The sequence below is a fragment of the Sceloporus occidentalis genome, unplaced genomic scaffold (genome assembly GCF_023333645.1).
Source record: "Sceloporus occidentalis isolate IW3139 unplaced genomic scaffold, rSceOcc1.0.p SCAF_6, whole genome shotgun sequence".
Taxonomy (NCBI): domain Eukaryota; kingdom Metazoa; phylum Chordata; class Lepidosauria; order Squamata; family Phrynosomatidae; genus Sceloporus; species Sceloporus occidentalis.
The window spans coordinates 127,100,538-127,116,965 of NW_028316986.1; the positions used below are offsets into that span (position 1 = coordinate 127,100,538).

The 16,428-nt window shown below is 38.2% G+C and overlaps 1 long non-coding RNA gene across 1 annotated transcript in view; it reads left to right on the forward strand.

Moving 5' to 3' along the window:
- Positions 1 to 11,097, forward strand: part of LOC149311385 (uncharacterized) — a 40,771-nt gene extending 29,674 nt beyond the window's left edge. The window contains exon 3 of the long non-coding RNA XR_016281626.1: positions 11,063 to 11,097. This is a non-coding gene — a long non-coding RNA (uncharacterized LOC149311385). The remainder of the gene's footprint in view (positions 1 to 11,062) is intronic.
- The last annotated feature ends 5,331 nt before the right edge of the window (positions 11,098 to 16,428 follow it).

Genomic DNA, 16,428 nt, shown 5'->3' on the forward strand with positions numbered 1-16,428 from the left:
TGCCAAAAGGGAGATGTAGGGGCATCACTGGTGTCACCTGGTGTGGCTGCCTAGTGCTGCCCCATCCTTCTTAGTCTTAAAATGATTTTGCCTATGATTTTCAATAAAGTTACGCTGCGGGCCTTTCACACTACATAATTACAGTGCTGAGATTATTAAACAGCCATGGTAACATTCTTTGGCAACCTTGGATTTGCAGGGAGGAATAAAGTCAGCCCTTCTTATACACGTTTTTTTAATACATGGATTCAAGCATCCACGGTTTGAAAATGTTCAAAAAAGTATAAATTTCAAATATCAAACCTTGATTTTCCATTTTTTATAAGGGACACCATTTTGCTATGTCATTATATTTAATGGGACTTGAGCATCCACAGATTTTGTTATACACGGGGGATCTTGGAACCAAACCCCAGCGTATAACAAGGGTCCACTGTATTTAGAATTCTCAACTTTAGTGCCTTCCCAGACTACAAATCCCAGGCTTGTATGGGATGTAGCATGGCAGTTAAAATGCAGTCATAGTGCTGTAATTGTATAGTGTGAAAGAGCCCCATGTTCCATTTGGTCATGAGAAAACAATAAATAAAATCATGAGATTCACGGTCGGTTCCAGTGACTGTTCATGATCCCTTCTGTCTCTCTGATCCCCTCCAAATGTTAGCTCTACCCAAATTCCATCTAAAATATTATGCAAAGGAATCTTGTAACAATTTTGAGACTGAGTGAAAGAATTTGTAGCATGAGCTTGTATACTTACCATAGTCTACTTCCTCAGGTGCATGGCCACATTTATGTTGGTCATTGGTGGGAATCCTGAAAATGCGTAGTTCCTTTGCAAAGGTGTACACTCCCCCCCCCCCCACCATAAGCAAAAATAAAAGGCTGGCAGCTCCTCTTCTCTCTAAAGGCAGTATTGCAATCCTGTAACATTGCATAGGCTTACAGGAATAAAGGGGAGTGGGTATGCATGTGCACACTTCATCTGTGTGGTGTGAATGGATTGTTATTACAAAGCAAATGCATAGTGATTAGAATAAGTGCCTTACTATAGATTGTGCGATTGTTTTTCCTGCTGTGGCTTACATGTGTTGAAGTATCAGTTCTCCAAAGCTGTCACATGAGTAAGATTGCTGTCTTCGTAAACATTGTATGGCTGACTGGCTCCTTTTGATTGTTTGCTCAGAGAACTGGCTGGGCAACTCCCTTCCAGAAGAGGAAATGGGTTGCTTGATGAATTCAAACTTATCCTAGTTTGTGCATATTCAGAAAAGCTATGTCCTTAGATGGTGGTGTGAGTGTAGGGAAGCTTTGGACTTGTGCCATAACATATTCATTATGTTTTTAACAAGTGGGGGAAGAGCACATGCTGGTTGTTTGCATGCCTACCTTCCCCCTCTTACTGGAAGAAGCTAACTTTGGAGGGAGTGGAACTTGGAAAGATAAGACTTCTCCTTATTACCTGTAAATACAAGATTAACAACATAAAAGTGAAAGAGGCAGTGAAATGTATGCAACTTAACCAGATAAAGACTGATATCCAGCTTGAGTTTGTTATTTGGAAAAAGTGGGGAAAATGGGATCTAGCTGTAGGATGTTCTGGCGAAACGTCAGGAATAAACTCTTCTAGAACATGGCCACATAGCCCGAAAAACCCACAAAAAAACTAATTCTCGTTCTTCGTTGTGGTCTCTGTGAATCACACAAATGGATATAACCTGTGCCTGCACAGAGCATATTTGGAAACTTCTAGAGCTATTACAAGCATTTTGGCGGTAGCCCTGCCCACTCTCCAACTGCGTTACTACCTCTTCCCACCTGAACCCTCAATTTCTTTTTGTCCTCTGCAGCAATAGTGTCTGAGAAACACTTCAGAGTCCCCCCCCCCCCCATCAGACTTTAAATTCTATCACTTGACAGGATCATTCTTGCATTTTGGTGGTTATTTTTTCGTTATTCTTCATTCTTCATTCATACTTTGATATTTCTTCATTCTTCTTCATTCATACTTTGAGAGGAACACCATGATTTTGGGTAAAATATTGGAGATAAATGGCATCTTGCCTCGCATTTTGTGCTTGGCGTAGGCCGATTGTGATACTGAGGCAAGGTTAACAGCTCTGCTGTATGAGCAGAACCTATCTGAGGGGTTTATCACAGTGGGGCTTATTTCAACATTAAAGAGAGATTAAAGTGCATTTAAGTCATCCTGCAAATGAACGGAAATGGCAAGTAATTGCGCAAACAATTATCACACGCAATTGCGCAAATAAAGTGATATCAGAAATGCATTGTCGCTGAAATCCTGAAAGTAAAAAGATCCGAATTAATGCTTCTTTGTGATCACTTTAATGGCAGGTTTTGTGCAAGGTCGTGTGAAATTGTTATGTGTAAATACATGATTTTTCCAGGATATTCACTGGATAAACTCCCAATCTCCTTTGTGTGATAAACTCCTGAGGCTTTTTGGGCAGTTGGGAAATGGTCTAACCCAGGGGTAGGCAACCTGCAGCCCGCGGGCCGGATGCGGCCCGGCGATGCCTTGGAACCAGCCCCAGCCCGGTCCTGCCGCTGATTGCCGCCGGGGCCTTTGGCGTCTCGCGCGAGGGGCATGGTGGGGCAATTCTCTATAGAAGCCTCAGAAACATGCATTTATCTTAACATTTTTTTAAAAATCAGCAATTTTTTTCACGTGTCCTCCATTTTTTTTATAAAAAAGTACCCTCCATTTGAAAATTTTGTCCTACATTTGTCCCGGTTTATTTATTTATTTAATTTTTTAAAAAAATTATTTAATTATTTATTTTTTGGCTTCGGCCCCCCAGTTGTCTGAGGGACAGCAACCCGGCCCCCGGCTCAAAAGGGTTGCCTACCCCTGGTCTAACCTGACAGATCATTGGCTTCTTGTTCCCTGCCTTACCTTGATCCTCTTTAGTTCAGACCCCATGGACGTGTCGGACCAACTGGCTCTCAGGCTGTCTTATGTGACATCTATTCCTACACTGACTAAGAAGCATCATGTAGTAACTGTACCGTCATTGCCATTGGCCACAATTTGAATCTAAAGGTGGGCCTGTTTTTCTGCTTGCATGAATAGCCCTTTAACTTGAGTAGTTGCTGTTTCATCTACATCTCTGCATTGAATTTTTCTGCTTGACATCTGCAGAGTCACCAGATGGTCGAGTCTGCTTGTTCTTGTGTCTTGATGTTCTTTGGTTCAGGTTCATGGATGGTGATTCTGTTTGGGAGCAATGTGTCCTTCTTCTGTGTGGCATGGCACTTCCTTCTCCTATAGTTACAGCTTGCTAGTCTAACCCATTTGTGTGATTCACAAAGACCATGACAAAGAAGGGCAGGTTGCTGACCTGTAAACTGTAGTTCTTTGAGTGGTTATCTGTGAATTTACACAAATCCTGCCAGCTTCCCTTCATCGTGCCCTCTCTCTCCTTAATATCTTGGGCTGCTGCTTTGGCATCCATGGAACTGAGGGTTTCGGTGGGAAGTGAGCCAGTAAGGCGGTTAGAAAATGGGCAGGGCTACCGCCAGAACGCTTGTAATCAGTGTTGCAATTTCTGGGAAATTTCATTTCCATGTTCGCCAAATTTCCAGGAAGATTCAGGGAAATTCAATCTTCCCATCCCCTAAAAACCTTCTGACATACCTCCCATCCTGGAAGCCCCGCCCCTTTTAGTCTTCCCGTAGTGCCTTGCGCCCCTCAACCTGGAAGTCCTGCCCCCGACCCAGAAGTCCCATCCCCGGAAGCCAGTCGGGATTTCCTTCAAGGGTAATTGGGAACAGTGTTTCTAATAGCTCTAGAAGTTTCCAAATATGCTCTGTGCAGGCTCAGTATAACCAATTTGTGTGAATTCACAGGTGACCACTCAAAGAACTATAGTTACAGGTAAGCAACCTGTCTTTCTCTGTAGGTGTGTTTGGTTTTAAAGTTTAACAAATAAATATGACACATTTGGTGAATTTAAAAGGAGATGGCTTGTCCCTTGATGAAGACATGATTTCAGAGACAGTTTAGGGTAGTGGTCCCCAAACTGGGATTTTGGACTTCAGCTCCCAGAAGCCTCAGCCACGTTGGCCAGTAATCTGGGATTCTGGGAACTGAAGTCCAAAATATCTTAAAGAGCATGGTTTGGGTACCACTGGTTTAGGGGGAGGAATGGCTGTGCTGGCTCATAAGCCAGATAGGATTTCTTCTGCAGAGGAATGGAAAACTTCATTAAAGTTTCTTGTCTGTCTGAACTGGAGGATTTCTCCCTTATATGTGAAAGGGACTTCATGAACATAAGAAACCCAATCGATGCCTTCCCAGAGTGGAGGGAGAATTCTTTAGTCCTAGAACCCTCCCACTGATTATTTTTCTGATTGTTTTTAATCTGCTGCTTCAGGTTGGGAGAACACATGGACGAAGCCTTTGTGAGGCTGATCACAAACCTAGCAACATATAATACAAGCCTCCGAAAAGGAGCACCACATGATTTAAACATTGCAGTTGTCAGAGGTTCATGGCATACTTCTTGAGACATTTTCCTGCTGAAAGCAAGGCAAAAGCATGGACGTATTTCTTTGCAACATTATTTTGAGAATGGTACAATGGCCTAGCTGTTGTTGAATCTACTCACAAGCCTATGAATATTAGTGTACAGATTTGTCAGATATAAATGCAAATCTTCATGTAGAATCTCTTGGATAGAGCAGTACCAAAACATGAACTTCCTTCTAAGTTATCTGCCACACATGCATACCCCAATGCTAGGTGCATTTCATGGAATCATAGAGCTGGAAGAGACAGAACTGTCAACTAAAGATAAAAGATGTATCGCATCTTTTTTTAAAAAAGAAAAGTACCTGTTGCAGGCTATACACACAGATATCTAGTGGAACTTGAAAAGCACCAGTAAGAGTTTCCTGCTAGGATTGTGTACATTTACCATGCAGTTGTTCAAGAGTCGGCCTCCTTCAAAAGCTGATAAATGAACAGCTGATACCAGTTCAGCAGCTTCATCAAGCTCTGATGGAGGGGCCATTTGAGACTAGGGGATTTTAATTTAGAAGTCATCACATGGCTAATTATGTTATGATAGCAGACAGCTCATGCAAAGCAGCTGCCAGGGATTAGGAAGTACTGTGTTGTTATCAAAAGTTATTTCCTATTTAAAATTGTGGTGGAGAGTAGAAAGCAGACTTTATTTCTCACTGGTTCTTGTGTGTTCAGTTGTACTGTTTTTGTGAGTGGTTGTTGTCTTACGACAGTGATAGCTGTTACAACAGCTATTGGATTATCTATAGAGCAAGAATCCTATACAGTGGTAGAATTATTAAAAATGTGGATGTTTTCATCTTCTCTGTTTAAGACTGCTTGGACAACTAAGTCTAAGAAACCACCATACCACCCGAACATACTGGATCTTGTCTGATATCAAAAGCAAAGTAAGATTGGGTCTAGGTAGTACTTGAAATTGAAGACTATCTGGGAATACCAGAGATCTCCAGGTAGGGCTAGGAAAAGAGTCCTACCTGAAATTTTGGGAGACCCATTGGTACCAATCAAAGTTGACAATACTCAACTGAATGAACTATGGGTTTGGCTCATAAGGCATCTTCCTGGGTTCTTGTGTAATGACATGGAACAGCAAAATTATGTTAAAAATTAACCTTGTGAGCTGTTGAGTGATTTATATTTTTACCCAGTAATTCTGTGAAAAGGAAATAATAATATTCATCTAATATCCTTTCACTGCTTTTTTTTTAAAGCTGAAGAACCTGACAGACAATACTGTCCTGATATATATTGCCTGTGTATGTTGGAAAGTATGAGAAAGAACACCACAAGAGGGCAGCATTCAGATTTTTGTATCCTGCTCTTCAGAGAGTTCCAGGCATTATGTGTCTTGCTCATTTATTTTGTCTGCACAACAAATAGTTTTAAATAGTTGAGACTAAAAACTGTGCTGATGTGCCAAGGATTACTTATAGTTGGCAGGAATGTGAGCTGTGCATTTCGATAGATACTGTTTCTGACTGGCTCTCTCATATTTAAATATTTCTGTGTAGCAAGTTGGTTATTATCCCTTTGAGCACAATAGAAATTTATCAGAAGGTAGAAAAGCTTACCAAAGAAATTTGTTTATAGAAAGTTAAAGATAGATTCAGACCATCCAATTCATGGGACGGGGTGGGGTGGGGAGAGGGAGAGAAGATTGGAAGACTTTCTGGTCTTACTTTGTGAACCAAAGACTATGCCATACTGTAAACTGGTTTTGGAATCTATTACAGTCAAATTGAATTTTTGCAGTGATAAAATAAAGTCGAATTGCTTAGTTTTAGATGAGAGACAAATGTGCTTCTGCCTGTAGACACCTATGTTTGAGGTATCTTCAACCAACTTTCTCCTGCAGACCTATTTTGTCAATAGGATTTATCTTTCTCCATGGATGTAAATGAGGAAAGTAGACTACTTTAAAGCTGTATTTGGTTTGGCCAGATTTTAGTGCCTGTCCTTGTGACACATTCTGGAGGCTTTTCACCCTGTACTAGCTAAATATTCCCTTGCGTTATCTGTATTCTTGGTGTATAGTAGTAAAATTGCTAGTTAAATCATAACCTACTTCCATTGTCTTCCCTCAGTTTTGACTGCGAAGACAAAAGGGGTGACGTTTCTCTGGAATAATGTGATGTGGTTCTAAGGCATGAAAGCTGTGGCATTTTAAAAGAGGTCCAGAATTAGGTCATACAGTCCCTAACAGAAATTAAGTTTCATGTCAGCATCCACTGAACCAAAGCTATTGAGTTGAGCTGAAAAATGAGTTTTAGAAGTTTCTGTTCCTGTACAAAAGAACAGTGATACTAGCCTTTTTGTTCAACTTTTCACTTTAGAAGTACAGTTGAAGCATTTCTGTCTGAATGACACTGACGAACAAAATGGCTTTCTTGAGCTAATGGAAGTGTAACTGAAACATCTAGTTTAATTTTTGTGCCTCCTAAATCAAGAGCTGGAAGAGAAAGTTCTCATCAACTAGTCTTTGACCATATGTCTCCTAAGACAACCATATTTTAATCTCACAGTTTGGATGACTAAGTAGTACCTATGAACAATCCTCAACTTCTAGTTTCAACTTCTAGTGGGCCTTTAAGTGATCTCTAAAGATGGACAGCTGTTTGACATGAACAGCTGGAAAGGTGTAAATTTTGAGGCTTACATTGACTGTATTCATGCACAATACAATTTGGTGTTGCAATATTGCACTATTTGTGTTTAAGTCTCATTAAAGATACAAAATATTTCAAAACACAAAATTACTAAATGTGACACCTAACATGGCAAGATGGACTTTAAAAATCATGACCTTTGCAAATGTAATACCTTTCTGTTGCTGATAATTTCAGGCATTGTGAACTTAGCTTTAAAAATTTCATTCTTCCTCTATGAAGGCAAAAATGGCTTTGAAAGAACAATTGAGTTGAAGTCCAAACATAAATAACATTTGTCATTTTATGCATATAATGTTTGCATTAGAAGACTCTTACAGGTAATGGTGGCATTTCTTGTTGAATATGATGGTAGTTAGGGTGGTTTTTGCTATGCATTAAAACCAGTCCCATAGGACAGGTTGTTTCACCTTCTGTTTCTTTACTGTTTTCCTTTAATTGCTCAGGCAGACTAACCCCTGCCTGTCTGCTGGCGTTTTAATGCACTATCATAGGGAAAGAGAGCTAGATATGTGGGAACTCAGGTAAACTGCTCTAGTAGGCAAATTGCTTCCTCCTGAATTAAGTTCCATATGAACCGAACAAACATGCCACACTAAGCTGTTGTGGGATTCCTGTGGTCAGGCGCAGGAAATTTTGAGACATCAGACACATGTGATATATACTGAAAGTGAACAAAAACAGCATGTGAGAACTGTTGATCTTGAGCTGGTGTAACTTTTAGAGCTGGTCTTTATTCCTAAGAATTGTGGGAAGCCAAAAGCTTATAGAAAACGTTCCTTCAGGTATATAGATGCCAAGAATTGTCCAATGCTATATTTGAGCGATAGTCAAATGTTAATAGAACCTATTGTGGGTAAATATTTAAAGGTTTACAATTCTGTTTTTTAGTAATCTGGCTTTTATTTGTTTTTCTAAATGATAGGACTAGATTGAAAGGAGAACCAGAGTGACTTTATCATCACTCTAAACTTGCAAAGTAAGAAAAATTTGAAACTGCCATAAGCAGCTATAGTGTTCAGAGGGAGGGTAATCAAGTATTGTTCCACTCTCAGTGTTCCCTTCTTGTGCGAGAAGGTAAATTGTTGTAGAGTATTCCCAGAAGTGATAGTAAATCAGGATAAGGTCTTATCCCAGTTCAGTCAGCATATTCCATTTCATTTTTTCTAAAGCATTTAATGCTGGCCATTAAATTACTGTTTTGGTTCTGTACCAAATAAAGAGTTAATAGAATATGAAAATTGCAGATAACACTTTTGCTAACAGGGACATTAAGTTTTAGGTGGCCCATATGACTTTAAATATGCCTACAATATTGTCATATCACAGGTGCAAGACCATAGATTGATATGTATGTGCACACTAATGAAGTAATAAAACATTTTCTATTATATGTGCTTGTTAACACATAGTCCTGCCTACTTGTGCTGTAGGTGCTTAATACTATGCTACATTGTGCTGTTAAGCTGTCATCTTATTTTTTGAAAAAACCATGGTTACCTTTACAGAGAGATGCTTCGCAGATCCAGGAAATTTTCAGTATGCTGCTATTTCAGAATGGTGGCCAATACATTAAATGCATGGTTTCTGCAGTTAGCTTTGAACAATAATACATCTGTCTCTGAATAAGTTGCCATGGAATATCCTTGTTGTAGTACGGCTCCCATTAAGTGCAATGACAAACAACAAAGAGTCTTAGGTCCTGACGAACATTTTTAAAGTATCTCTCATATTAAGAAGGATCTGAGAATTTTTTATTTAATCAGATGGCATATCTTACAACTGTTCTGTTCCTACACAACTATGCAAGTATGACATACCACTTTATTCTCTGCAACTCATTTAATTGTGCTGCTATATAACAAAGCTAAAAGTACTCCAGTCTGTGACTTGGTCACCATACTGTGTTGTCTTTCTTTCTGGCTTCTACTTTTGCATCCTGTCTGAAAATGTGTTATAGTAGAAGCTGACTTGTTGTTTTGTGCCATTGTCAGCTTTGATTCATGGTGAACCTATGAGTTGGAGATTTCCAGGAGACCCTGGTCTTGCAGAGTCAGTGCTGCTTTATGAACATTTTCATGCCGTACAACAGGGGTAGGCAACCTACGGCCCGCGGGCCGGATGTGGCCCAGCGAGGCCTTGGGACCGGCCCCAGCCCAGTCCTGCCGCCGATTGCTGCCGGGGCCTTTGGGAGGCAATTGTCTATAGAAGCCTCAGAAACATCCATTTATATTAACATTTTTTTAAAAATCAGCTAATTTTTTCACGTGTCCTCCATTTTTTTTAAAAAAGTGTCTTCCATTTGAAAATTTTGTCCTACATTTGTCCTGGTTTATTTATATATTTAATTTTTTTTTAAAAAAAAAACATTTAATTATTTATTTTTTGGCTTCAGCCCCCCCAGTTGTCTGAGGGACAGCAACCCGGCCCCCAGCTCAAAAAGGTTGCCTACCCCTGCCGTACAAAGTCCCTTTTAAAAAAAAGAAGAAAGATTAATGTTTTATGAATATTATTTACCCCTATATAATGCATAGTTTAAATGAGGGGGTGAAGAATCTTTCATCCTCATGAAGCTTTAAACAATAACTCCTACAGTCCATTGCCACTTGCCATGCTAAGTGGACCTGATAGCAATTTAAGGGCAAATAATCTGGAAGGGGTAAAAGTTTAAATGAAGTAAATATGGGTTTGGAATTAGGCAAATAATGATTCAAGAGCATACATGTGATACAGTTGCTGTTCCAAGACCATTTACATCACAAGAGTTCTGGCCGTCTAATACATATTGCTGGGCCTAGTGCTCCCTATTTGCCAAAGAAAACAAAGGCAAAATGTATAAACAATATTGTGAAGCTTCCCTTTTCTTCTTGGCCATAAATGTCTCTATAGCTCTTTTCTATAAAATGAGCTCAAAATCTCTCCCTGTTTCACTTGAATTTTGTTGTGACTCAGTCATTCAAAACCCACAAAACAGTGATACTTTTATTGGGCCAACCAAATACACATTATACAGGTTGCAAGCTGTCAAAGTTCCACTGTCTTCTTCATCAGACAAAAGTGTTAAAACCATACAGGAGGGAAAACATGAAGATGTTAATCATAGGTCTGCATTTTGTCAAGAGGTCGTGGGTGTTGTCCTCTGTTTGGTATGGAAGGGTAGGCAGATCCCTCCTCCTTCTGGCTATGTGAGTAGTAGGAAATTTGGTCCAGGAAATAACCTTTAAATTCCATTAGCAATTGTGCAATTGGTTTGGCTCAATGAAGGTATCACTGTTTTGTGGATTTTGGATGATACTGTACTTTGCTGTATGACCAACATGGCTAACCCGTGGATCTGTTTTGTTACTTCTCTTTGTGCTTCATCTGTAGCTGTTTGCTTTCCTAATAAACTGGTGGTGAATCTCAATAGAAGAAAGATGTCATTTATTTCTGTCAGGAGTGGGCAACATCCAGAGATCTAAGGGCTGCACATAAACTTACACTGGACCTTGGAAGACCTCCCTCTGACGCATGTGCCCTTCACACCATGATTTAATTAGTTATTGCTCAGAGTGGAAATTTAATAGTATAATTGAGAATAACTATACTAATGAGGATTTTTACTTTGCTAGTGTTACATTAGATTTTTTTCATTAGTGTGGGAACTCAGTCATCTTGTTCACCAGGACAAAAAGGAGAGAGACAAAACTCAAGAGTGTAAATATATTCAGTTTCCTTAATTTAGTCCCCTTTAATGCTAAACTGTGACAGAAAAACTGAATTCAAGAAAGTGATTTCTTTATATACATATAAAGTGTATAAAATATTGTTGTTTACAGTGGCAAGTTTTATTTCTTTGCAGACAGGCACACAGCACCAGACAGCTTGGATTGAAATAGGCTGAAGCTTGGCAACACTGATTTTATAATGTAAGTGTACTGGATTTGTTGCCCAATCCCTTCAGATGTTGAAGTCTTTTGTTGTATGACACTCTCTTCAAAGTCATACCTCCAGTGTTTTGCCTACAAACAAAACTCTGAATTTCCAAGAATCAAAAGAGCCTAATCCTTCCATAATGCTGCGAATTGATCTTCTTTATTTTCTCCTTACAGCTGCTTATGAACTTTGGTACTTGGCTTGCATTTGATCCAGAAGAATTCCAAGTGACAGGTAGTGTAAACATCCTACACTCTCAGCTGTGTGGATAAGAAGAAAGCTGGGAGAAGGCTGTTTACTCTTTCTGCCTTGGAAAGCAGCTGAAAAAGGAAAAACATTTGAGATTTTTCAAGGTTTTTCTAAGCTTCCTATTCTAAGCTTTAAAAATAATTTTATTAAATCTTGTATATTTCTGTTCTATCACCAGTTTTAACAAGTACTGGTGAGAAACTTTAAAATTAGAAAAATATTTAATCTGTAAAGCCTCCCCTTCCCCAATAATATTTTTTCTGCATTATGGGGTGCAGTTGGGCACTGAGAAGAATCAGTTACCTGAAAGCACTTTCATATTCATGTCTGTCTTAAAATAAGTGTATGTTAACAGATGACAGAGAAATACTGCGCTCTTTTGTTCCTGGGAATTGTCCTTCTGAAATGAGGTAAAACTATTAGGTTACGAGAGATGTAAATTAGGGTGATAGTTCTCAACAGTCTTTACAGTGATTTTGGTTTTGTACCATTACCTATCCCATTGGCATAAGCATAAATCAAATTGCTAATCCAAAATAGAGTCCACCTGCTGAATCAGTGGGAACTTGGTAAGTCAATATTGCTTTTGTTGTATGCTTTCAAGTCGTTTCTGACTTACGGTGACCCTAAGGAAAGTCAATCCACAGGGTTGTCTTGGCAAGATTTATTCAGAGCAGTTTTGCCAGTACTTCTGCTCTGAGGCTAAGAGTGTGTGACTCACCTAAGATCACCCAGTGGGTTTCTATGGCCCAGTGGGGATTCAAACCATGGTCTCTAGACTTATAATGCAATGTTCAAACCACTATGCCACATTGCTTCTGCATTTTAGCCCAGAAGTATTTCGACAGGTGTGTATCCTATGTAGTAATAATAAGTCAACATTAAGTTCTATTAATTTACTGAACCAGCTTTAGTTTGGACTAAAAGATTTAGATCAAGTAATTTATGTGGTCTAATGTTAGTTTGCTAAAAACAAACAAAAACAAATCCTGTTTAATAAAAGTAGGAGAATATTTTGTATAGTTTCCTAGTAAGAAAGTATTTGTAAATGTTAATTCTTTTTTAGAGGCATCTGTTAATCTTTGTTGAAAATAAAATCACTTGTAAAACAATCATATGTAATCGTTCATGAGACTTGTGTGTACTGAAGATTTGATACTGTTTGCTCACCCTTTTAAGGTAAATCTGAAAACATCTATTATTTATGATTAATATAAATTAATAATTATTTATTAAGATTGAATCCATTTAATTTTAGGACACTTTTGCTGCTTTTGTCTTTGGTTTGGCTTGATACGCCATCTTTGATACACTGTAAACTTAAGTCTTACTTTGAAATAAAAACATAATTGTTTAATAATCTGTGAATACATGATAAATATTATTTTTCCCTAAATAAAATTGTACAACTCTAGCTTCAGTACAAATTATACATACACCACTATTTGTCCTTCTTGAATGTTTAAAAAAAAAAACACAACTTGATGCTGCCTTAACAGTTCTAACATTAAACATACATTGACAGTGGTGCCATCACAGTCTTAAGGACCAGGCTGACAGAATATTTGAGCATAAAGTTTAACTCAGCACTGAAAACATTAAACGTTTTGAATAGTGTATTATCTGAAGCAAAGAAGGCGTCTTTGTTTTTGCTCATGGAGATGACATCCTCACTAGATTTAGAAGTGCATTTTGGATTTCAGTGTTTCTTCTACTTATAAAATCTACAGGAATTGTTGTTCCCCAGTTCGGCACACTGTCTTACATCTTCTTATTACACAGTTTCTGGCATTATGAGTGGGTAAAAATATGTATTCAAAATATTTCAATCATTTTGACGAGCGGCGGCGGCGGCAAGCGGAGAAGCACAGCGGGCCACAGGACCCAGGAAACACCTACCCTCCACGGGCGGCGGCCGCGAGGCGGAGAGATGCGGGGAGGCATTTAAGCCCCCGCAAACACCACCACCCTCCACGAGCGGCAGCGGCAAGCGGAGGAGCACAGCGGGCCACAGGACCCAGGAAACACCTATCCTCCACAGGCGGCGGCCGCGAGGAGGAGAGACGCGGGGAGGCATTTAAGCCCCCGCAAACACCACCACCCTCCACGAGTGGCGGCGGCAAGCGGAGGAGCACAGCGGGCCACAGGACCCAGGAAACACCTACCCTCCACGGGCGGCGGCCGCGAGGAGGAGAGACGCGGGGAGGCATTTAAGCCCCCGCAAACACCACCACCCTCCACGAGCGGCGGCGGCAAGCGGAGGAGCACAGCGGGCCACAGGACACAGGACCCAGAGAACATCAGCCCTCCATTGTCCTAAAAGAGCCTTTTTTATTTTTCTTTTTTTATCCATTATAGGCTTCCGATATGGAAAAGTCAGGGAAGTAGAAAACAGTTGATATAACTGGTAGTCTACTTCGCAAGGAAGGTTCTAGTAGGAACGGGACTGTAAGTTACCCGTCCTTAATCTCCCCAGCAAGGGGGATTATCTTTGGGGTTTAAGTGGGTTTTTTTCTTTTTTTAAGGGAAAAGAAAAAAAAAACCCTTGTATAGGTCCCTTCCCATAGTGAAGGGAAACCTAACTAAGAACCCTGACACCCTTCCTATGCCACCCCTGTAGGGGAATGTAATTTGACTTCCATCTAAATAATAGAAATTGGTTGAACAGGAATAGTTAAGAGAACTAATAATAAATTTTTGTATTTTTCTTTAAAAAAAGGGGGAAAAATAGACAACCATAATAACATTGGGAATCATTTTTTTTGAAGGATCAATCAATCTGATTGTAGTAAGCTTATTTTCTTTTCACAAGTCCAATCTATAATAGGAGCTATAATGGTAAGAGTCTGAAGAGAGTGAATAGTACAAAGGGACTAATTGGTTTGAATTCAATTGGTATACAATAAGATTGGATCAAATTTTGAATATTTATGGAAACAAGGAGCTCAAAGAAAAAGTTTGAAAAAGAAGGGAAAATAGAGAAAATGGCATTGGTTAAAAAAAGTTACACACAAACCCAAACTCTCATGCAAAGAAGAGGCTCAGGAAGTACAGGGGATGATACACTAAAAATAGTAGACCCCATTGCAGCATTGGTGGAAGAAATAAAAAGTTTAAGACAGGAACTAAGGGAGAATAGACAAGAAATGAAGGAAGATTTGAAGGAGTCCATTAGGGATATAAGAGAGGAGATTAAGGAAGCAAGGATAGAAATAAGGAAGGATTTAAAAAAAGAACTAGAAGGTATGGGGAAAAGAATGGATAAATTTTCAGTTGAATTAAATAAAAATCAGAAAGAGATAGAAAAGTTAAGGGACAAAACTAACATGGTGGAGAAAACAACAATGGAGATATCAAAGAAACAGGAAACACAACAGACATTGGATTGGATGAATGAATTGAGATACAGGGACAGGTGTATTAAAATAAGAGGATTGAGAGAAACACCTGGAGAAGATTTAGAAAAAAGAATAATTAAACCTCTGGCAGATTTTATTAGAATTGAAGAAGAAATTATGAATTTGGAAATAGACAAATTATTTAGAGTGAACTCACAACAAGCAAAAGACAGGAAATTACCAAGGGATGTTGTAATTTGTTTTGTTAGAACTAAATTTAAGGAATTAATAATACAAGAAAGTTATGTAAATAAATTAATAGTAGAAGATGTAGAATTGAAAATATTTAAAGATATCCACCCCCAAATCATGATTGAAAGACAGAAGTATAAATCACTAGTTCTAGTATTAAATGAAATGGAAATAAACTACAAATGGGACAGAATAGAAGGTTTATCCTTTTTCTTTAAACAAAAAAGGTATAAAATTGATAATATAAGTAAAGCAAACGAAATTGAAGAAAAATTGAAAAAGGAGCATAAAGATGTAAGAGAAGAGAAAAACAATATAAGAGAATGGAAAAATAGCTCCTATAAACAAAAAGGAAAGGGAAACGAGGAGGAAAGGGATTTAATAGAAGCAAAGAATACTGTTGGTGAAGGTGAACAACTTATTGTACTGGAGGCAGAAAGTAATTAAAGCAATTAATAAGCAACTGGTTTGTTTTATTACATATATAGTGCTATAGAAACGTTATTAATTACAATTATATATTCTCTATATAACAGAATGGTTAAAATCATTTCATGGAATATAAAAGGCCTTAACTCAAAGTATAAGAGGAATATGATTTTCCATCGTCTAGAAAAAAGTAAAGCTGATATAATATGCTTACAGGAAACAAGGATAAAGCAAGAAGAAATAAGATTTTTAGAGAATGTTAAATTAGGAAATAGTTTTTCATCTACATCCAAAACAAAAAAGAAAGGAGTAACTATATATGTGAACAAGAAATTCCAAACAAAAGAAATCCTAAATGATAAGCAAGGGATGTATATAGGAATAGAAATTAAGATTCAGCATCAAACACTGTTAATAATTGGTATATATGCCCCATTGGAAGATCGAGAACTTTTTTACGATAGATTGCATCAGAAAATACTGGGATTAGAATATGAAAATATTATTTTAGTAGGGGACTTTAATGCTGTCATTGACCCAGTTAAAGATAGAAAGTCAAATAACAATAAGGCGATTGGAAAACACCAAGGAAAACTGCCTAAATCTTTTTTTAGAATAATAGAAGATCTCAATTTAACGGATGTTTGGAGACATAAATATCAGGACTCAAGGGAATTTACATATTATTCAGAAGTCCATGACTCATTTTCAAGAATAGATATGTTCTTAGTGTCAAAATCTTTACTGCCGACCATAAAGTCCATGGATATTATGTCAAACTATGAATCAGATCATAATTTAATCATATTGAATACATAGGAAGGACAAAAACAGTATATATGGAGACTACAGGAAGACATATTGAAAGAAGAGAAATTGTTTGAAAAAGTTAAGGAAAATTTAAAATTATATTTTAAGGAAAATAAAACAGAGGATGTTACATCTAAAAATGTCTGGGATGCTGGCAAAGCTGTTATAAGAGGGGTATTCATTAAATTACAATATGAAAGGAATAAAATAAAGA